General features: G+C 32.1%; 1 long non-coding RNA gene across 1 annotated transcript in view; it reads right to left on the bottom strand.

Annotated features, from left to right (window-relative positions):
- LOC141566253 (uncharacterized) overlaps positions 1-23,781 on the bottom strand; it is a 145,358-nt gene that overhangs the window by 54,040 nt on the left and 67,537 nt on the right. Inside the window, exon 4 of the long non-coding RNA XR_012489258.1 lies at positions 3,853-3,895. This is a non-coding gene — a long non-coding RNA (uncharacterized LOC141566253). The remainder of the gene's footprint in view (positions 1-3,852; positions 3,896-23,781) is intronic.

The raw sequence follows: 23,781 nt of genomic DNA, 5'->3' as shown, positions 1-23,781 counted from the left end.
AACATATATGCACCAAGTGATATAGCATCTAACTTTCTAAAGGAAAAGTTAAGAGAGTTGCAAGAAGAAATAGACAGTAAAACTATAATAGTGGGAGATCTCAACCTTGCACTCTCAGATTTAGACAAATCAAACCACAATATAAACAAGAAAGAAATTTAAAAAGTAAATAGAACATTAGAAAAACTAGGTATGATAGACCTTTGGAGAAAACTGAATGGCAATAGAAAGGAATATACTTTCTTCTCAGCAGTTCATGGATCCTATACAAAAATTGACCATATATTAGGACATAAAGATCTCAAAATTAAATGTAGGAAGGCAGAAATAATAAATGCCTTCTTCTCAGACCACAATGCAATAAAAGCTACATTCAGTAAAAAGTTAGGGATAAATAGACCAAAAAGTAATTGGAAACTGAATAATCTCATGTTAAAGAATGAATGGGTGAAAGAGCAAATTATAGAAACAATTAATAATTTCACCCAAGATAATGACAATGATGAGACATCATACCAAAATCTGTGGGATGCAGCTAAAGCAGTAATAAGGGGAAATTTTATATCTTTAGAGGCTTATTTGAACAAAACAGAGAAAGAGAAGATTAACGAATTGGGCTTGCAACTTAAAAGGCTAGAAAAAGACCAAATTAAAAACCCCCAAACAAATATTAAACTTGAAATACAAAAATTAAAAGAAGAAATCAATAATATTGAAAGTAAAAAAACTATTGAATTAATAAATAAAACCAAGAGTTAGTTTTACGAAAAAGCCAATAAAATAGATAAACCTTTGGTAAATCTGATCAGAAAAAAGAAAGAGGAAAATCAAATTGTTAGTCTTACAAATGAAAAGGGGGATCTTTCCACCAATGAAGAGGAAATTAGAGAAATAATGAGTTACTTTGCCCAACTTTATGCCAATAAATTTGATAACTTAAGTGAAATGGATGACTTCCTCCAAAAATATAGGCTCCCTAGATTAACAGAGGAGGAAATAAATTGCTTAAATAGTCCCATTTCAGAAAAAGAAATAGAACAAGCTATTAATCAACTCCCCAGGAAAAAATCCCCAGGACCAGATGGATTCACATATGAATTCTACCAAACATTTAAAGAACAATTAGCCCCAATGTTATATAAATTATTTGAAAAAGTAGGGGATGAAGGAGTCCTACCAAACTCCTTTTATGACACAGACATGGTACTGATACCTAAACCAGGTCGATCGAAAACTGAGAAAGAAAATTATAGACCAATTTCCTTAATGAATATTGATGCTAAAATCTTAAATAAGATATTAGCAAAAAGACTTCAGAAAATCATCTCCAGGATAATACACTATGATCAAGTAGGATTTATTCCAGGAATGCAGGGCTGGTTTAATATTAGGAAAACTATTAATATAATTGACCATATTAATAATCAAATTAATAAGAACCATATGATCATCTCAATAGATGCAGAAAAAGCATTTGACAAAATCCAACATCCATTCCTACTAAAAACTCTTGAGAGTATAGGAATAAATGGACTATTCCTTAGAATAATCAGAAGCATATATTTAAGACCGTCAGTAAGCATAATATGCAATAGAAATAAACTACAACCTTTCCCAGTAAGATCAGGAGTGAAACAAGGTTGCCCACTATCACCATTACTATTCAATGTAGTACTAGAAACGCTAGCCTCGGCAATAAGAGCCAAGAAAGAGATTCAAGGAATTAGAGTAGGAAATGAGGAAATCAAACTATCACTCTTTGCAGATGACATGATGGTATACTTAAAGAACCCCAAAGACTCTGCTAAAAAGCTACTAGAAATAATTCACAATTTCAGCAAAGTGGCAGGATACAAAATAAATCCACATAAATCCTCAGCATTTTTATATATCACTAACAAAATGCAACAGCAAGAGATACAAAGAGAAATTCCATTCCAACACAATGTTGAGAGTATAAAGTATTTGGGAATCCATCTACCAAAGAAAAGTCAGGAATTATATGAGAAAAATTACAAAACACTTGCCACAAAAATAAAGTCAGATTTAAATAATTGGAAAGACATTCAGTGCTCTTGGATAGGCCGAGCAAATATAATAAAGATGACAATACTCCCCAAACTAATCTATTTATTTAGTGCAATCAGACTCCCAAGAAACTATTTCAATGACCTAGAAAAAATAACAACAAAATTCATATGGAAGAATAAAAGGTCGAGAATTGCAAGGGAACTAATGAAAAAAAAAACTCAGAGGAAGGTGGTCTAAGTGTACCTGATCTAAAGCTATATTATATAGCAGCAGTCACCAAAACCATTTGGTATTGGCTAAGAAATAGACCGGTAGATCAGTGGAACAGATTAGATACAAAGGACAAAAAAGGGTACATCTATAGCAATCTAATCTTTGACAAACCCAAAGATACTAACATTAGGGATAAAAATTCATTATTTGGAAAAAACTGTTGGGAAAACTGGAAATTAATATGGCAGAAATTAGATATGGATCCACACAACATCATATACCAAGATAAGATCAAAATGGGTCCATGATTTAGGCATAAAGAGGGAGATAATAAATAGATTAGAGGAACAGAGGATAATCTACCTCTCAGACTTGTGGAGGAGGAAGGAATTTATGACCAGAGAAGAACTAGAGATCATTATTGATCACAAAATAGAAGATTTTGATTACATCAAACTAAAAAGTTTCTGTACAAACAAAACTAATGCAAACAAGATTAGAAGGGAAGTAACAAATTGGGAAAATATTTTTAAAAACAAAGGTTCTGACAAAGGTCTCATTTCCAAAATATATAGAGAACTGACCCTAATTTATAAGAAACCGAACCATTCTGCAATTGATAAATGGTCAAAGGATATGAACATACAATTCTCAGATGAAGAAATTGAAACTATATCCACTCACATGAAAGAGTGTTCCAAATCACTACTGATTAGAGAAATGCAAATTAAGACAACTCTGAGATACTACTACACACCTGTCAGATTGGCTAAGATGACAGGAACAAATAATGATGAATGTTGGAGAGGATGTGGGAAAACTGGGACATTGTTGGTGGAGTTGTGAAAGAATCCAGCCATTCTGGAGAGCAATTTGGAACTATGCCCAAAAAGTTATCAAACTGTGCATACCCTTTGACCCAGCAGTGCTACTACTGGGCTTATATCCCAAAGAAATACTAAAGAGCGGAAAGAGACATATATGTGCCAAAATGTTTGTGGCAGCTCTTTTTGTTGTAGCTAGAAACTGGAAGATGAATGGATGTCCATCAGTTGGAGAATGGTTGGGTAAATTATGGTATATAAAGGTTATGGAAAATTATTGTTCTGTAAGAAATGACCAGCAGGAGGAATACAAAGAGGCTTGGAGAGACTTACATCAACTGTTGCTGAGTGAAATTAGCAGAACCAGAAGATCACTGTACACTTCAACAACAATACTGTATGAGGATGTATTCTGATGGAAGTGGAAATCTTCAACATAAAGAAGAGCCAACTCACTTCCAGTTGATCAATGATGGACAGAAACAACTACACCCAGAGAAGAAACACTGGGAAATGAATGTAAATTGTTAGCACTAATATCTGTCTGCCCAGGTTACATGTACCTTCGGAATCTAATGCTTATTGTGCAACAAGAAAATGGTATTTACACACATGTATTGTATCTAGGTTATATTGTAACACAAGTAAAATGTATGGGATTGCCTGTCATCGGGGGGAGGGAGTAGAGGGAGGGGAGGATAATTTGGAAAAATGAATACAAGGGATAATATTATAAAAAAACATATAATAAAAAATTATTAAAAAAAAAAAGATTACAACTTACAATTTGTTCTCTCTCCCTCTGTCTCCTTTCCTTCTCTCTTTACCTAAATGGTACACAATTTTATGAGGGTTTTATTTTGCAAGTGTACAAAATGTGTTTTGATATTAGTAGCAATTGCAAAAAAAAAGAAAAATTCAAAAGGAAATAAAAGCATGAAAAAATAAAGTGAAAAAAATTATGCTTCAATCTGCTCAGTTCTGTATTTGAATGTTGATAGCATTTTCTTTCTTAAGTATTTTATACTTGTCTTGGACCATTATGCATTTTAGAAAAAAGTAATTAATAATTTGTCATCACATTGTGTTTAAGATATGCTTTCCTGATTCTGTTCACTTTTATTTGCAGCAAGTCTTTCAGGTCTTGTAGTTTTTTCTGAAATCTGCCTGCTTATCATTTCTTATATCACAACAGTATTCAATTATATTCACATACCACAGCTTGTTCAGTCTATTCCCTATTAATGGGCATCCCTCCAATTTCTAATTCTATGCCACTCTGAAAAGGGCTACTACACATGTTTTTGTACATGTTGTTCTACTCCTCTTTTTACAGTTTCTTTGGGATACCCACCTAGAAGTGGTATTGCTGAATCAAAGGGTATGTGTAGTTCAATGGCCTTTTGAGCATTGTTTTGAATTGCTCTCCAGAATGGTTGGATGTGGTTGCATTAGTATTGCAAAATTTCCCTTTTTTTGTCATATTAGCCAATCTGATAGATTTGTGCTGGTATCTTAGAGTTGTTTTAATTTATGTTTCTACAATCTATAGTGATTTAGAGGACTTCTTTATATGCCTATTGATAGTTTTGCTTTCTTCAACTGAAAACTGCCTATTCATATACTCTGACCATTGATCAACTAAGGAATGGCTTGTAGTTTTATAAATTTGACTCAGTTCTCTATGTATTTCAAAAATGAAGCCTTTATCAGAGAAATTTTCTGTTTAATGATTGTTTCCAGGTTTCTGCTTTCCTTTTAATGTTGATTCCATTAGATTTTTATGTACAAAAGCTTTTTTTTAAATTTTAATATAAAAATTGATTTTTCTTCTATTATTACTATAATGAACATTTCTGGTATTATACTGAATAATAGTAGTGACAATAAAAACCTTGCTTTACCCCTGATCTTATTGGCAAAATTTTTAGCTTATCTTTATTACAGATAATACTAGCTGATGGCTTAGATAAATATTGCTTATCATTTTGAAGATTTTATTCCTATGTTCTCTCCGTTTTTAATAGAAATGGGTGTTGTATTTTATAAAAAGCTGTTTCAATGTCTATAATTTCTCTTGGTTTTAATTATCGATATGGTCAATTGTGTTCACAGATTTTCCAATAGTGAACTGACTCTGACTTCCTGATCCTAAAAATTACTTAGTCATAGTATATAATCCTTGTGATATATTGCTGTAATTTCCTTGATAACATTTTATTCAAATTTTTTGCTTCAATATTGATTAGGAATATTATTTTTTAATTATTTTCTCTGTTTTAGCTTCTCCTTGTTTAGGAGACCATGATTGTGTCCTAAGAGGAATGTGGTAGAATTCCTTCTTTGCCTACTTTTCCAATATACTATATATAATTGGAAGTAATTATTCTTTAATTGTTTAACAGAATCTACTTGTAAACACATATGGCCCTTGGATATTTCCTTAGGAAAGCCATTAATAGCTTCTTCGATTTCTTTTTTTTTCCCCCAAGATGGTGTTATTGGGCAATCTATTTCCTGATCTCCTACTCTAAATAAATTTAGTAAGTAGTCATCATTTTTGCTCAGATTTTCACCTTTTTTCATTTTTTATACCAGATATTTTATTTTCTTCTATTTTAAATTTGAAAGTCTTATTGGATTGGACCCACACTTAACACCACATACCAAGATAAGATCAAAATGGGTCCATGATTTAGGCATGAAGAAAAAGATCATAAATAAATTAGAGGAGCATAGGATAGTTTACCTCTCAGACTTGTGGACGAAGAAGAAATTTGTGACCAAAGGAGAACTAGAGATCATTATTGATCAAAAAATAGAAAATTTTGAGTACATCAAATTGAAAAGCTTTTATACAAACAAAACTAATGTAAACAAGATTAGAAGAAAAGTAACAAACTGGGAAAATATTTTTACAGTTAAAGGTTCTGATAAAGGCCTCATTACCAAAATATATAGAGAACTGACTCTAATTTGTAAGAAATCAAGCCATTCTCCAATTGATAAATTCAAAGGATATGAACAATTTTCAGATGATGAAATTCAAACTATTCCCACTCATATGAAAGAGTGTTCCAAATTACTATTGATCAGAGAAATGCAATTTAAGACAACTCTGAGATACCACTATACACCTGTCAGATTAGCTAAGATGACAGGAAAAAAATAATGATGAATGTTGGAGATGTGGGAAAATTGGGACACGGATGCATTGTTGGTGGAGTTGTGAAAGAATCCAACCATTCTGGAAAGCAATCTGGAACTGTACCTAAAAAGTTATCAAAATGTGCATACCCTTTGATCCAGCAGTGCTACTACTGGGATTATATCCCAAAGAAATACTGAAGGGAAAGGAGCCTGTATGTGCCAAAATGTTTGTGGCAGCCCTTTTTGTAGTGACTAGAAACTGGAAAATGAATGGATGTCCATCATTTGGAGAATGTTTGGGTATATTATGGTATATGAATGTTATGGAATATTATTGTTCTGTAAGAAATGACCAACAGGATGAATGCAGAGAGGCTTGGAGAGACTTATATCAACTGATGCTGAGTGAAATGAACAGAACGAGGAGATCATTATACACTTCAACAACAATACTGTATGAGGATGTATTCTAATGGAAATGGATATCTTCAACAAAGAGAAGATCTAATTCAGTTCTAATTGATGGACAGACTCAGCTACATCTAGAGAAGGAACAATGGGAAATTATTGTAAACTCTTTGCACTTTTGTTTTTCTTCCCAGGTTAATTTTACCTTCTGAATCAAATTCTTCCTGTGCAACAAGAAATTTGGTTCTACACACATATATTGTATCTAGGATATACTATAACACATTTAACATATATGAGACTGCCTGCCATCTAGGAGAGGGGGTGGAGGGTAGGAGGGAAAATTCGGAATAGATGTGAGTGCAAGGGATAATGTAAAATATCACCTATGCATATGTACTGTCCAAAAAAGTTATAATTATAAAATTAATAAAAAAGTCTTATTTTATGTTATTCTTTTTTTCTCCAGACAAACAACTCCCAGATTTGTTAGCAGGAAAGTTTTGATTTTATTTTTTACTTTCAATTTTATTAATCTCTTTGATTTTGGGAGTTTTCAATTTGTTGTTCAGTTGGGAATTTTTAATGTGTTCCTTTTCCAGTTTTTTTTTTCCCTAATTGCTTTCCAATTCATTTATCTACTCTTTCACTATTTTCTTAATGTAAGCATTTAGAGAAATAAAATTGCCCTTTGCAACTACTGTGGCACATCCCAGAAATTGTTATGTGTTGTTTCATTGTTGTCATTGCCTTTAATAAAGTTATTGATTGTTTCTATGATTTGTTCTTTAACCCACTTAATTTTTAGGATTAAATTATTTTGTTTTTAATTAATATTTAATTTATCCTTCCACTGCCCTTTATTGAATGTAAATTTTAAATCACATTTTTTCAGTGTACATCAAGACTATTTTTAGCATTTAGTTTTGCAAGATTTAAATTTCAAAATTTATATATATATATATATAATTATGTAAAGATACACAATTTTTCATCGCCACTATAGTGGAAGAAAAAAAAATATCAAAACGGGAAAAACATGATAACAAATGAAATGAAAACAGTAAGTATCAATTTGTATTCAGAATCCATCAATTCTTTATCTGGATATGGATTGAATTTACATTCTAAATCCTTTGTACTTGTTCTAGATCATTGTATTTCTGAGAATAGATGTCATTCATAATTGAACATCACATAATATAACTGATACTGTGTACAGTAATTTCCTAGTTCTGCTCATTTCGCTTTGCATTAGTCTGTACAGATCTTTTACAAGTTTTACTTAAATCTGCCTGTCTATGATTTCTTATTGCACAATACTATTCCATTACATTTACAGAACATAATGTTTTCAGTTAGTCCCCAATTGATGGTCATCTCTTCAATTACCAATATTTTACCATCATTAAAAAAGCTGTTATAAATATTTTGCACATATATATCTTGTTCCTTCTCTTATAATCTCTTTGAAATATAGATCTCTAGTGGAATTGTGGTATTGCTGGATAAAAAGGAATAGACTGTTTAGTATTCTTTTGGGCCTCATTACTAATTGCTCTCCAGAATGGTTAGATCTGTTCACTACTCCCACCAAGAGTGTGTTAGTGTCTCAATTTTCCAACATCTTCTTCAATATTTATCATTTCCCTTTTTTGTCATATTAGTCAACTTGATAGGTATGCAGTTGTACTATAGAGTTGTTTTCATTTGTGCTTTGAGAGCATAATTTACAGCACATTAATTTGGAGCATTTTTTCATATACTTTCGATAGCTTTGATTTCTTGAAAATTGTCTATTCATATCCTTTGAACATTTGTCAATTGGGGAATGGCTTGTTTTTCTATCAATTTGACTCAGTTCTCTTACATATTTAAAAAGTGAAGCTTTTATCAGAGACATTTGCTGTAAAGATTGTTTCCCAGATTTCTGCTTTCCATCTAAGGTTGCTGGTATTTTTGCAGCTGCAATTTTAAAAGATCGTAGTGATACAAGTTTTAAGAATTACAGGTATCATCTTCCCATATAAGAATATAAACAATTCAGCCCCATTGAATTCCTTGTTTTCTCAATTTACCATTTTAGTCTTGTCTTGGGTCTTAGTATTGGAGATCATTTTTTTTTTGTCAATTCTGGTCTTTTCCTTATAAAATCTTGAAAACCTTCTATTTCACCAAATGATCAATTTTTCCATTAAATATTATGCTTAATAAATCAAGCCATTCTCCAGTTGATAAATGGACAAAGGATATGAACAGACAATTTTCAGATGATGAAATTGAAACTATTTCCAAACATATAAAAGTGTTCCAAATCACTATTAATCAGAGAAATGCAAATTAAGACAAATCTGAGATACCACTACACACCTGTCAGATTGGCTAAGATGAAAGGAAAAAATAATGATGAATGTTGGAGGGGATGTGGGAAAACTGGGACACTGATGCATTGTTAGTGGAGTTGTGAATGAATCCAACTATTCTGGAGAGCAATCTGGAAGTATGCTCAAAAAGTTATCAAACCGTGCATACCCTTTGATTCAGCAGTGCTACTACTGGATTTATATCCCAAAGAGATTTTAAAGAAGGGAAAGGGACCTGTATGTGCAAGAATGTTTGTGGCAGCCATCTTTGTAGTGGCCAGAAACTGGAAACTGAGTGGATGCCCATCAATTGGAGAATGGCTGAATAAATACATACATAAATACATGAATATTGTGGGATATTATTGTTCTGTAAGAAATGACTAGCAAGATGACTTCAAAAAGGCCTGGAGAGACTTAGATGAACTGATGCTGAGTGAAATGAGTAGAACCAGGAGATCGTTATAAACTTCAACAGTACTGTATGAGGATATATTCTGATGGAAGTGGATATCTTCAACAAAGAGAAGATCTAATTCAGTTCCAATTGATCAATGATGGACAGAATCAGCTACACCCAGAGAAGGAACACTGGGAAATTAGTGTTAACTATTTGCATTTTTGTTTTTCTTCCTAGGTTATTTTACCTTCTGAATCCAATTCTTCCTGTGCAATAAGAAATTCGGTTCTGCACACATATATTGTATCTAGGATATACTATAACATATTTAACATGTATAAGACTGCCTGTCATCTAGGGGAAATGGTGGAGGGAAGGAAGGGAAAAATTGGAACAGAAGTGAGTGCATGGGATAATGTAAAAAATTACCCATGCATATGTACTGTCAAAAAAAAAAAGTTATAATTATAAAATAAAATTAAAATTAATTATTTTTTTAAAAGTATTATGTTTAATATTGTTGGAAGGTGATTGTTGGTTGCAGTCCTAGCTCCTTGGACTTCCAAAATTGTTTATTTTGTATTCTCTGATCTTTTAAAATTTTAGCTGCTAAATCCTGTGTAATCCAGATTGTGACTCTAGAATATTTGATTATTTCTTTCTGGCCACTTGCAGCATTTTTTCTTTGATACAATAGTTCTGAAATTTGACTATAATGTTCTTTGAAGTTTTTATTTTGGGATCTTTTTTCAGAAATGATTGGTGGATTCTTCCGAATTCCCATTTTCTGCTCTAGTTTCAGGATATCAGGGCAGTTTTTCTTGATAACTTCTTGAAAGGTGCTGTCCAATACTTCCTTTTGGTTATGTCTTTCTATTAATCCAATGATTCTAACATTATCACTCCTGGATGTAATTTCCAGATCAGTATTTTTTTTTAATGAGATATTTTATATTTTCTTCTAATTTTTAATTCTTTTGAATTTGTTTCATTGATTCTTAATGTTTCATAAAATCATTAGCTTTCACTTGCCCAATTATAATTTCTAAGGAATTGAAGGAATTTTTTTTCTAATTTTAAAGAATAATTTTAATTAGATTTTTAAAATTTTCTTTTCTATTTGGACAATTGTGCTTTTAAAGAGTGTTTTCTTTAGTGAATTTTTTATTTCCTTTCCCATTTTCTCAATTCTATTTTAAATAGTTTTCTTTTTCTCAAACTTGATTTTTTTCATAATTCTCTTGCATTACTATCATTTCCCCCCATTTCTTTTATTCAGCCTTTTACATGTGATTTTAAATTTATTTTTGAGATTTTCTATGAATTCTTTCTGTGCTTGAAACTGCTTCCTATTTTTCTTTCTTTGGGATTTTTGCCCACAAGTGTTTTGACATTATTGTTCTCTTTCGAGTTTGAGCTTTGATCTTTCCATCACCATAATAACTTTCTTTACTCAGATTCTTTTTGTTGTTGTAGTCTGGTCATTTTTATGGCCTTTTTTCCTTTTAAATTTAAGCTCTGCTAATAGCTCTGCTATTAGAAGGATCACTGTTTCAAGCTTTCTGTCAGGGGGTATAGGCCCTTGTTAATTACTTGGTGCTGAGCTGATGTTGCTCCAAAGCCCATGGGAGATAGTTGAGGAGTAGGGGTGCTGCTGGAGTCCATTGAGGTCTGGTAGTTCATCTGGTGCTGTTACAGAGTTTAAGTACTGGTGTCTGACATGTGTTGAGGCCAGTAAGGTATTCCTGCAATTACATTTTCCTGTTTCTTTGGGGTTACCTTGAAGTACATGGCAGAGCCCAAATTGGCAACAGCCTGTTTACTTGGAAATGCTGGGTTATGTGTGGAGTCCCAGAGTTAGTGTCTGTCCATTTATTTAGGCACCTATAGGGTTGGTGTCTACCTATTTTCCTAGAACTATGCTGAAATATGTGGAAGTCTGGCCACTGAGGATGCCTTTTTATATGGGGTTATGCAGAACAATGTGGAGGAAGACCCTGTGGCATATGCTTATTCTTCCACACTGGATTTGCTGAGGTGTGGTTTGCTTCTGGCTTCCTAGAATGTTTCCTGTCCCAGAGTATATTCACATTTTACCTGAGTAAAAAAGACCTTTCCTGCTGACTTTTCAGTGTTTCACTCCATCCTTTTGCTGATTTTGCAGTTCCCAGTTTGGGGAGGGGGGGGAGTGGCACTATTTTATGATTTAGAGATGAATGTGGGAGAGTTATGGGTATTTCCTGCTTATTTCACCATCTTAACTCACATAATTGAAATTATCAAGGTAATTAAGTTTAATGTTATATATTTCTCTAAATGTCCTGTACATTTTTTTCAGGTTTTTATCCATGATATTTCATACAACTATTTTGTCCAGTCTATATTTTGTTTCTAATTATGTCATTGATTTTATTTATTTCAATTTTATTCAGTCAAAAATGTTTATTTTGTCTTTTATAATTTCATTTTTTGTTTGTTTGCTAAAGAACCCTCTCCAAGCTATAATTGGGGAGGGGGGAGAGAATGATTTCTTTTTTTATAAAACATTTATGGTGAGGTCTCATGTACATTTTGACATAATGTGGCATTTGGTATAAGATTTGTTCTATACCAGAGTTCTCCAAACTGCTTTGCTTTTCTACAGTTCTTCTCAATAAGATTATATTTCTTTTGGTAATTCATGTTCTGGGTTATCACAAAATGAATAATGTTTTGTATACACACAATATCTTATATATCAAAAGCATTGAATAAGTGCTTTATATATATATATATACATATTATATACATATGCACATATATATGTCCCTTTGTATATAGACACATATATATCTTATCTATAGTATCCTTGCATTTTATTTAAAATATTTTTTCATCAATATTCATCTGGATAGCAGGAGTTATAATATCACAAACCTTTTTTTAAAAACAGTAGTAAAGACTAAAGATTATGGGCCTCTTCCCAGAGTAATGTAGTTTTAAAACACACACAAAAAATTACAAAACAACTAAATTAGATTTAAATAAAGATCAAATTTGTGAATTTCAGTCAGCTTTCTTTATTTTCTCTCTTTCTTATTTAGATGATCATACTCATCTCATAAAATCAATGCTGGTAACTTTTCTTGCTCTTTTTATCTATAGATGTATGTATGTGCATGTGTTCTTATTAATCATTATTCAACATTAAATAGGTGATGTAACTTAAATCTATTTGATCCAGAATATTTATAATTTTAAGCAATTCCTAGGCTGAGATACTATCTGTTTTGAATATATTTTTTCAAAGAAGTTTGTGTACTTTATTCATTTGCCTCTAGACTAAAAAATGTTTAGGTCAGAAGTGCAATGGATTGTTAAATTGTGTACCCATTAACTTTTCCCTTACCATTTAGGATTTGGTTCTGTTTTTCACACATTTAATTAATCAGGCATTAGGTCATTTCACTACAATTACTTCCAAGCATTTAGTTTGACCCATAAGTGTTTTCAAGGAATTAAAAGCAAATTGATTTAAAAATAATCAAGATTATAAATAGTTCATCCACAGTGGATAATTATAAAATAGCAATGGTTTTGCTACATACATGTTGGGGGAAAACTGCCTTTGTGGTCTTCTTATTATTTCAAAGCAGAATAATTTACTATTCTGCCAATTTAACAGCAGCTTATTTTTATCTTTTCTCTTTTAACACTTAATATTAGTGGAATTGTAGACTCAAAAACTCAACATTATTCCAATGTGCTATTTGTAAACAGACTTTAACCCACAGTTAGAGGCCATATAGCTTATTTTCTGTATGGTTAGCATCCTCACAGTTTGTAAGAGACCTTTCTGATTTCAGGGCACAATTTCTTGACAAGAGTTTTAACATAGTTATGGATGTTGTCTTTTTCATACATTTTAAAGTGTTCCAAATTTAATTGTTTTATACTTAGAAAAAAGAGTGAAATAAAATCCATAGGGCTTATATTGCAAAAAACTGAAAGGATCATTAGATAAGTAAGTTAAGCATTTTCTTTTGTCTTTGTAATAGTTCATTTGTAAAATTGAACCACATCATTCAAGTATAGCAATGCAATCTCCCAGTTAACCTCACTGTGTACAGAAATGAGTACCGAGAGCAGAGTCAAAACCTTTGTTCAGACTCTGCTGCTAAGATTTATTATTTATAGGACAATGTTTAAAATATTGTCTCTGGGCTTCACTTTCCCCATCTATAGAATGCCAAAATAGTTATAATGTCTACTTTACCTTTGGCAAGTTTCAAAATTCCTTTAATGACCTTCCACCTGTTACAGTTTTTAATATTCTTCCAGTATTGCCCCATTTTCATAAGCCATAGAATACCACAATCACCAAAAAATTAAAGATACTATAATATAAGTGTACATGAGAAGAATTTTCATTCATTTTAGTCATGTCCAACTCCTTGTGATCCCATGTATGGCTTTCTTGGCAAAGAAACTTGGCAAGGTGATTTCCTTCTACAGCTCATTTTACAGATGAGGAAACTAAAAGTCAACTACTAGTAAGTGATTTCCAACCCAGCATTCTATCAACTGTACAATCTACTTCCCCTGTGGTAGGGGGAAGCAGATGATAATACATAATTTTTTTTTAAATGCCAAAGAAGAATTGAAAGAAGATTGTCATAATGGAAATGTCTATTCAGTGAGGAAAGAGAATGGAATTATCTTGTTGCAAAAAAAGGGATAGTCTGGATCCTCCAATTCAGTTGAATGAATAAAAGTTTTTCAGAACACTAGATGTATTCTCTATAGCAAATTTATAAGAATGAAGGAACATGAGTCAAACAGGATACGCAAATACCAATGAGTTTGTGATCTTCTTTGTTGGAGGACACATTAACATCACTAAGATTCCAAGGCTATTTGTATACTAAAGTGTTTACCTCATAGATTGTGGTGATATCAAATGAAGTACTATTTATTAACAGCCAAAATGCCATAAAACGTAAGTAAGTTTTTTAACCAACTGAAAAATGGATGGAGAAGTGGTCCTGTTAATTGGAATGAAAAATGTGGCCAAAGAGTTCTTTGGTTATCTCTAATAAATATATAAATAATGATGTCACTTTAGAATTTTTATATTTAGTGGATAGTTCTGGAATCATGGAAGAGAAAATGTCATTTTTAACAAAAAACTTGTGGCTAAACCTTTTCTTTTAATCAATAAAAAATACATATTATATACCTACAGTATGCCAAGGACAATGGCAAGAAAGGAAAAATGGCAAACTCATAGTAATCCTTAATACCTAGAAACTTACAGTCTTAAAAAGGAAATAATATAAGGGGATATATATATATATGTATATATATATATACACACACATACATATATATGTATATTCAGGATAAATAAAAGCTACTTTGGAGAGGGAAAAGAAGCGAATGATTAGGGAGAAACTATCATGTAAGAGAAGATGACATTAAGTTGTATGTCAAAGGAATCAGGAATTCCTTGAGGCAGAGGAAAGAATAGATTCCAGTAAAGGGTATCAGCCAGGAAAAAGAAACAGAGATGGGAGATGGAATAATATGTGTACAAAATAACAAATAAGATGGTTTGGTTGGACTCAGGATTGCACAGAAAGGAGAAAGGTGTAAGAAGATTTGAAAGGCGTTAAGGGGATCAAGTTGTGAAAGGAGGTAATAGATAATCCTTTGAATTTATTGAGAATAAGGAACAGGAATAGTATGGTAAGAACAGTATAATTAGAGGTAGCTAGATAGTGCAGTAGTTAGAGTACTGACCCTGGAGTAAGGAGAACTTGAGTTCAAACCTGGCCTCAAACACTTAATACTAGTTGGGTGATACTACATAAGTCATTTAACATTAAATGTCTCTCCTCTCCCCCAAAAAAAATAAAGATGAGAATAATTATGTTTGCAACTATAGAAAGATGGATTGAAATAGTAAGGGGCTTAAGACAAGGGCATCAATTCATTTTCCAACTCATTGTACCACAAAAAGAGCTGCTACACATATTTTGCACATATGGGTTGTTCTCCCTACTTTATGATTTCTTTGGGTTACAGGCCCAGTAGAGACACTGCTTTAATTTAATAATCTGAAAATTGTCTGTTTATATCATTTGAACATTTATCAAATGTCAAATGACTTGTATTCTCATAAATTTAACACAGTATTTTATTTTAGAAATGAGGACTTTATCAGAAATACTGACTACAAAAATTGTTTCCCAGCTTTGTGCCATCCTTCTTATTTTGGCTGTGTTGGTTTTATTATTATTAAAGCTTTTTCTTTTCAAAATATATGCATAATTTTTGACATTCACCCCTGCAAAATCTTGTGTTCAAATTTTAATTTACCTTCTCCTCACCCTGTCCCATAGACAATCTAACATATGCTAAATATGTGCAATTCTTTTTTCATATTTCCACAATAATTATGCTGCACAAGAAAAATCAGATCAAAAAGAAAAAAAAAATGAGAAAGAAAACAAAATGCAAGCAAACAGCAAAAGGAGTGAAAATGCAATGTTGTGATCTACACTTAGTCCCCATAATCATATTTCTGAATGCAGGTGCCTCTCTTCATCACAAGATCATTTGAACTGGCCTGAATCATCTCATTGTTGAAAAGAGCCATGTCCATCAGAATTGATCATTGTATAATCTTGCTATTGCCGTGTGGAATGATCTCCTAGTCCTACTCTCTTCACGTAGCATCAATTCATGTTAATCTCTCCAGGATTTTCTGAAATCGTCATGCTGATTTTTTCTGATAGAATAATAATATTTCATAATATTCATATGCCATAACTTATAAAACCATTCTCCAACTGATGGGCATCCATGCAATTTCCAGTTTCTATCCATTACAAAAAAAGCTGCCACAAATATTTTTTGCAGATATGGGTCTCTTTTCCTCCTTTATGATCTCTTTGCAATACAGGCCCAGTAGAGACAATGCTGGATCAAAGAGTATGCACAGTTTCATAGCCCTTTGAGTATAGATTCAAATTGCTCTCCAGAATGGTTGAATCAGTTCACAGCTCTATAAACAATGTAAATGTCCCAGTTTTCCAACAACCTCTTCAAAATTTGTCATTATCTTTTCTTGTCATCTTAGCTAATCTGAGAGTACTAATGGTACTTTAGTGTTATCTTAATTTTCATTTCTCTGAACAATAGTGATTTGCAGCACCTTTTCATATGACTAGAAATAGTTTCAATTTCTTTATCTGAAAATTGCCTATTCATATTTTTAACCATTTATCAATTGGAGAATGGCTTGAATTCTTATAAATTTGAGTCAATTCTCTATATATTTTAGAAATGAGGCCCTTATAAGAACCCTTGAATGTAAAAATGTTTTCCCAATTTATTGCTTCTTTTCTAATCTTGTCTACATTGGTTTTGTTTGTACAAAAACTTTTTAACTTAATATAATCAAAATCATCCATTTTGGGTTACATGGTATGCTCCAGTTCTTTTTTGGATGCAAAATCTTTCCTTCTCCAAAGATCTGAGATGTAACCTATCTTTGGTTCTTCTAATTTGCTTACATCACTCTTTATGTTTAAATCATGAACTCATTTCGACTTTATCTTGGTATAGGGTGTTAGGTGTTGGTCAATGCTTACTTTCTGCTATATTAATTCCCAATTTTCTCAGCAGTTTTGTCAAATAGTGAGTTCTTATTCCAAATATTGAGGTCTTTGAGTTTGTCTATTACGTTTTGGCTATTACCATAGTCATTGATTATTGTGTTTTATGAACCTAACAATCCACTGATCAACTATTCTATCTCTTAGCCAGTACTTTCTAAGGCTAAGGCATGTTCATTTGTATTTTTTATTTCATTAATTTCCTTAAAATTCTTGACCTTTTGTTCTCCCAGATGAACTTTCTTATAATTTTTTCTAGGTCTGCAAAATAATTTCTTTCAAGTTTGATTGTTATGGACACTGAATAAGTAGATTTATGTAAGTAATATTGTAATTTTTATTATATTAGTAGTCCATGAGCACTTAATTTTTCCAATGGATTAGATCTGATTTTATTTGTATGGAAAGTGTTTTGTAATTGAGTTCACATAGTTCTTGACTGCCTTGGCAAATAGGCCATCAGATATTCTATATTATCTACAGTTGTTTAAATGGAATTCCACTTTGTATCATTTGCTGCTGAACTTTGTAGGTAATATATAAAATATAGATGATTTATGTGGATTTATTTTATATCCTGCAACTTTACTAAAGTTGTGAATTGTTTCTATTCTAGTAGTTTTTTAGTTGGTTCCCTAGCATTCTCTCAGTATACCTTCATATAATCTGCAAAGAATGATAATTTGGTTTCTTCATACCTACTCTAATTCCTTTAATTTCTTTTTCTTCTCTTATTGCCAAAGTTAACATTTCTAATACAATATTGAATAGTATTGGTGAAAGTGGGCAATCTTGTTTCATCCCTAATCTTATTGAGAATGCTTCTAGTTTATCACCATTACATCTGATGCTTGCTGATGGCTTTAAATAGATGTTATTAATTAATTTAAAGGAAATTTTATTTATTCCTATACTCTCTAGTGTTTTTAATAGGAATGGGTGTTGGATTTTATCAAATGCTTTTTCTGTATTTATTGAGATGACCATATGATTTTTGTTTCCTAATATTGAACCAGCCCTGCATTCCTGGTATAAATCCTACTTGGTCATAGTGTATTATCCTGGGGATGATTTCCTATAATCTTTTTGCTAGTATTTTATTTAAGATTTTTGCATCAAAGTTCATTAGGGAGATTGGTCTATAATTTTCTTTCTCTGTTTTCCTCCTACCTGATTTAGATATCAGTACCATTTCTGTGTCATAAAAGGAATTTGGTAGGACTCCTTCATTCCCTATTTTTTCAAATAATTTATATAGCTTTGGAGTTAATTGTTCTTTAAATGTTTGGTAGAATTCACATGTAAACCCATCTGGTCCTGGAGATTTTTTCTTAGGGAGTTAATTAATAGCTTGTTCTATTTCTTTTTTTTCTAAAATGGGACTATTTAATCAATTTACTTCTTCCTCTGTTAATCTAATCAAGCTATAGTTTTGAAGGCATTCATCCATTTCATTTAAGTTATCGAATTTATTGGCATAAAATTGGGCAAAGCAACTCCTAATTATTGCTCTAATTTCCTCTTCATTAGTGGCAAAGTTTCCCTTTTCATATTTAAGACTAACAGTTTAATTTTCCTCTTTCCTTTTTCTAATCAAATTTATCAAGAGTTTATGTATTTTGTTGGTTTTTTCATAGAACCAACTCTTAGTTTTATTTATTAATTCAATAGTTTTTTTACCTTCAATTTTATTAATCACTCCTTTTATTTTTAGAATTTCAAGTTTAGTGTTTGATTAGGGTTTTTTAATTTGCTCTTTTTTTAGCTTTTTTAGTTGCAAGCCTAATTCATTGATTTTCTCTTAAAATTTCCTCTTATTACCACTTTTGCTACATCCCACACATTTTGGTATGATATCTCATCATTGTAATTCTCTTGGGTGAAATTATTAATTGTGTCTATGATTTGCTGTTTTACGCAATCATTCTTTAGGATGAGATTATTTAGTTTACAATTACTGTTTGGTCTATTTTCCCTTTTTTATTTAATGTAATTTTTTTGCATTTTGATCTGAAAAGGATGCATTTACTATTTCTGCCTTTATGCATTTGAATTTGAGGTTTTTATGTCCTAAAATATAGTCAATTTTTGTGTAGATTCCATGAACTGCTGAGAAGAAAGTGTACTCCTTTCTATCTCCATTTAGTTTTCTCCAAAGATCTAACATACCTAATTTTTTAACTTCTTTCCTATTTATTTTGTGTTTTGCTTTATCTAGTTCTGATAGTGCAAGGCTGAGATCTCCCACTATTATAGTTTTGCTCTCTATTTCTTCTTGCAGCTCTCTTAACTTTTCCTTTAGAAATTTAAATGCCACACCACTTGATGTATATATGTTTAATATTGATATTGTTTCATTATCTATGCTATCCTTTAGCAAGATATAGTGCCCTTCCTTATCTCTTTTAATTATATCAATTTTTGTTTTGCTTGATCTTAGATCAGGATGGCTACCCCCACTTTTTTCACTTCACCTGAAGCACAGTAGATATTGCTCCAGCCTTTTACCTTTATTCTGTATGTATCACCCTGCATCAAGTGTTTTTCCTGTAAACAACATATTATAGGACTCTGACTTTTAATCCAGTCTGCTATTTGACTCTGTTGTATGGGGGAATTTACCCCATTCACATTTATGGTTAAAATTACTAATTTTGTATTTCCTGCCAAATTGTTAACACCAGATTATGCTTTTCTCTTTCCTTTCCCCCTTACTCCCCTCCCCAATATTAAACTTGTGAGCATCACTTGCCTCATGCAGTCCTCCCTCTTTCAGATTTCCCCCTTAGAGTCCTTCCCCTTTTCTTAAACCTTTCCCTTACAATTTCTTTATTCTCACTCCTTCCCTTTTTGCTTTTCCCCCTCCCACTTTTCAATGAAGTGAGAGAAGTTTCTCTGTAAATCAGATATATCTAATAATTTCTCTTTGAGCCAGTTCTGATGAAAGTAAAATTCACACTATGTTTATTTCCCTCCTTTTTTGCCCTCAGATATAATAAGTTTCCTTTGCCTCTTCATGAGATGTATTACCTCCACTTTTCCCTTTTTCTGGTTCAATTTGCTTTCCACCTTTAGTTATTTTTTATATTATATCAGTAAAACCAAATTATGCATGTACTCTTTATGTATACTCATAACAGAAATATAGTTTCCAAGATTTCTTTTTACCTTTTTATGCTTCTCTTGAGTCCTATATTTGGAGGTTAAAAATTTTGTTTAGTTCTGTTTTTTTCATCAAAAATAAATGGAATTCACCTATTTCATTGAATATCCATCTTCATCCCTGGAAGAAAATGTTCAGTTTGGCTGGGTAACTTATTCTTGGTTGAATACCAACTTCCTTGGTCTTTTAGAATACCAGATTCCAGGCCTTTTGATCCTTCAATGTGGATGATAGATCCTGAGAAATCCTTATTATGGCTCCTCTGTATTTGATTTTTTTTTTCCCTGGCTGCTTGTAGTATTTTTTCCTTGGTCTGATAGTTCTGGAATTTAGCCACAATATTTCTTGGAGTTTTGATTTTGGTATCTCTTTCAGTAGATGATCGAGGAATTCATTCAATTATTTATTTTACCTCCTGTTACTATAACATCTGAGCAGTTCTCTTTGATGATTTCCTGAAAAACAGTGTCTAGCCTCTTTTTTTTTTTTTTTTTTTTTTTTTTTTTTTATCATGATTTTCAGAGAGTCCAATAATTCTTAGATTATCTCTCTTAGATCTATTTCCAGGTCGGTTATTTTCCCAAGTAGGTATTTAACTTTTTTTTCTATTTTTTCAGTTTTTTGGTTTTGCATGACTGATTCTTGGTGTCTCCTCAGGTCATTTATTTCTATTTGTTCAATTCTGGTTTTTAAAGAATTATTTTCTTCATTTAATTTTTTATTTCTTTTTGTAATTGTTCAATTGAATTTTTAAATGAATTGTTTTTTTCTATGGAAATTTTTTTTCCATTTTGCTAATTTTATTTTTTAAGGAGCTATTTTCTTTTTCCAATTCACTAATTCTGTTTTTCAGGGAGTTAATTTCTTTATCCACTCTTTTAATGACTAACTTAACTTATCCAGACCCTCTTGAAAACCTTCACTTTCCTTTCCCCATTTTTCTTCTAGTTCTCTTTTGAGAGCTTTTTAAAATTTCTTTTATGAGAGCCTTGTGTAATGGGGACCAGGTTATATCACTATTTGAGGCTTCATGTGGAGACAATCTGTTTTTATTCTCCTCAGTGTTTGAAGTCTGCTCTCTTTCAGTGTAGAAGATATCTATAGTTGGAGCCTTCTTTGCCTTTTTACTCATTTTACCAAAAATGAATGAATGAATGAATGAATAGAAATTATATTAAAAAAAAAAAAACACAAAACTGCTGTCTGCTTTTGGAGCAGTGTGGTGTTACCAAGCTTCCTCAATAGACAACAGGAAGTAGCAGTGAAGCAGCAGTGGGACAGCAATGGTTGTGCTGGGATCAGCATCTGTGCTGTGGTCAGCATCTGCATGCTGAGATCATGCTGAGTCCCTCCTGGTGTCTTGAGAGACTATAGCTTTTGGGGTTTTAATCTTTGACCCCTGTGTTTATAGCTTCTCTGCTAATTTACTGACTTGCTGTCAAAGCAGAGCTCACACTGTGAGAGAGTTCTCCCTGCGGATTTTCAGGCAGTGAAGACCACACCCTGCCCCCCTCTGGTCTGTTCAGTGTGAGCTTTCACTACCTACCAGCCTGATTCTGTGCCTAGCCTAACCATACCCACCCATGTGCAAAACCAGACCTTTTCTGGCGAATTTCGATATTATCTTGTGTTGGTAATGTGTTGTACTCCCAATATTTGTGAGTTCTGACAGTCAAGCACTAATTACAAGGCTGAGTTTCACAAAAATAGTTTGAAGGAAAAGGAGAGCTTAGATAGATACATATGTTTTCTCCTCCATCTTGGCTCTGCCCCCTCCTCCAAATTCTTAAAGCAGATATTGCTCATGGTTCTTTCTGTCCTTGTCACTCTTCTATTCTTCACCTGAATATCCTGTCTGGGCCATTTATTTCATTTATACTCTCTCACATTTTCCACCAACACTTGTGCATAAACAACTCTCAAATTTACATCCCCTCCCCCTAATGCACTTGTGAGTGGTAGATTCTCAAGTCCTCTTGTCTACAAAACTCATTCCACTATTACCTCAAATTCAATGTGTTGAAATCTAAAAATGAGTTCATTATCATTTCACAAAACTTGCTCATCTTTATCTCATTACTTCTTTACATGATGCACTTTTCAATCTTGGAAAAATCTTTAGTATAATGGAATGATTTCTGGATTTGGAAACAGAGGACCTTCATCCTTATTATTTCATACCTGTGTGACCTTAGGAAAGCTATTTAGCATTTATGGACCCCAATTCTTCATTCATAAAATGAGAGATTTGAACTTAATGGCCTCCAAATCATTTACAATTTGAAATTTAAGATCCAATGATTCTTCTCCATTTTTCACATCCAATAAATTAACAGATGCTATCCTTGTGTCTAGGAGTAAATCAAAAGCATTGCTGGCTACTTAAAAGAAATAAAGAAACAAGGGTGAATAAAGGAGATGTTAGATTCCTATTTCTATGCTAAAGATAAAACCTAAGGGTGGACCCAGAGGACTGTTTTTGTTTATAGTTAGGCAGTTTGTATTTTAGCAAATTTAATCCTACTGCAGTTTAATCATTAAACTAAGAATAAGAAACTCATTATATGAAGTATTCCATTACATGTATTATCAGTCTTTTTAAATATATCACTCAACTTTGTTAAATTAATTTTTCCTCTTTTTTATTCTTTGCTGTTAGAGATAATTTTCTGGAAGCAGGGAAGAGGAAAAGATTCATTGGGAAATATGAATGAGGTAAAAACAAATGATATCAAAGAAAATATATTTAATATAATACAAAACTGATAAATGAGCTCAATACTTCTGAGCAAAAACATTTACTCTTTTAATGCATTCCCCATAGGGACTTCAAAGAACATAGTCTACCATGTACTAATCTTTTGGTAAAAAAGGGCCTTTTTGATTGGTTTCTGAACCAGAACTAGTTTTACACATAAAAAATTCCTGTAAGGCAACTCAGCCCTCTTTTCCTACCTGGCTAATTGAATGGGCTAGACTATAAAAATATGAATGGATTGAGAACCACATAATCCATCAATACAGCTTCTGTTCCTTGCTTTTTTTTTTTTTTTCCCTTTCTTTCATGTGCTTAGATGTCCTTTGTACATGGCTTAGGCCATTGTGTTGCTTAGAAGAGCTGAGTCATTTCTTATTGATCATCACAAAATGTTGCTATTATGTACAATGTTTTGATGGTTCTGTTAATTTCACTTTGCATCAGTCTGTACAAGTCTTTGCAGGGTTCATTTGTTTTTGTTTTTGTTTTTGTTTTTCCTGAAAAACTTGTTCATCATTTCCTATTGCATAGTGTATTCCATTATATTCATATGCCAAAAAATGTTCAAATCTTCCTCAAATGATGGACATTCCCTCAATTTCAAATATTTTACCACCATGATAAGGGCTACTATAAATGTTTTTACATGGTCATCCTGTTCCTCTTATCATTATCTCTTTGAGATACAAACCTTCTAGTGGTATTGCTGGTACCTTTTGACCATAGTTCCAAATTGCCCTCCAGAAGGTTGGATCACTTCACAAATCCAATAAGAGTTTATTAGCATACCAGTTTTCCCACCTTTTTCCA

This window comes from Sminthopsis crassicaudata, chromosome 4, assembly GCF_048593235.1.
Source record: "Sminthopsis crassicaudata isolate SCR6 chromosome 4, ASM4859323v1, whole genome shotgun sequence".
Lineage (NCBI taxonomy): Eukaryota > Metazoa > Chordata > Mammalia > Dasyuromorphia > Dasyuridae > Sminthopsis > Sminthopsis crassicaudata.
This window is presented reverse-complemented; position numbering and strand designations above follow the sequence as displayed.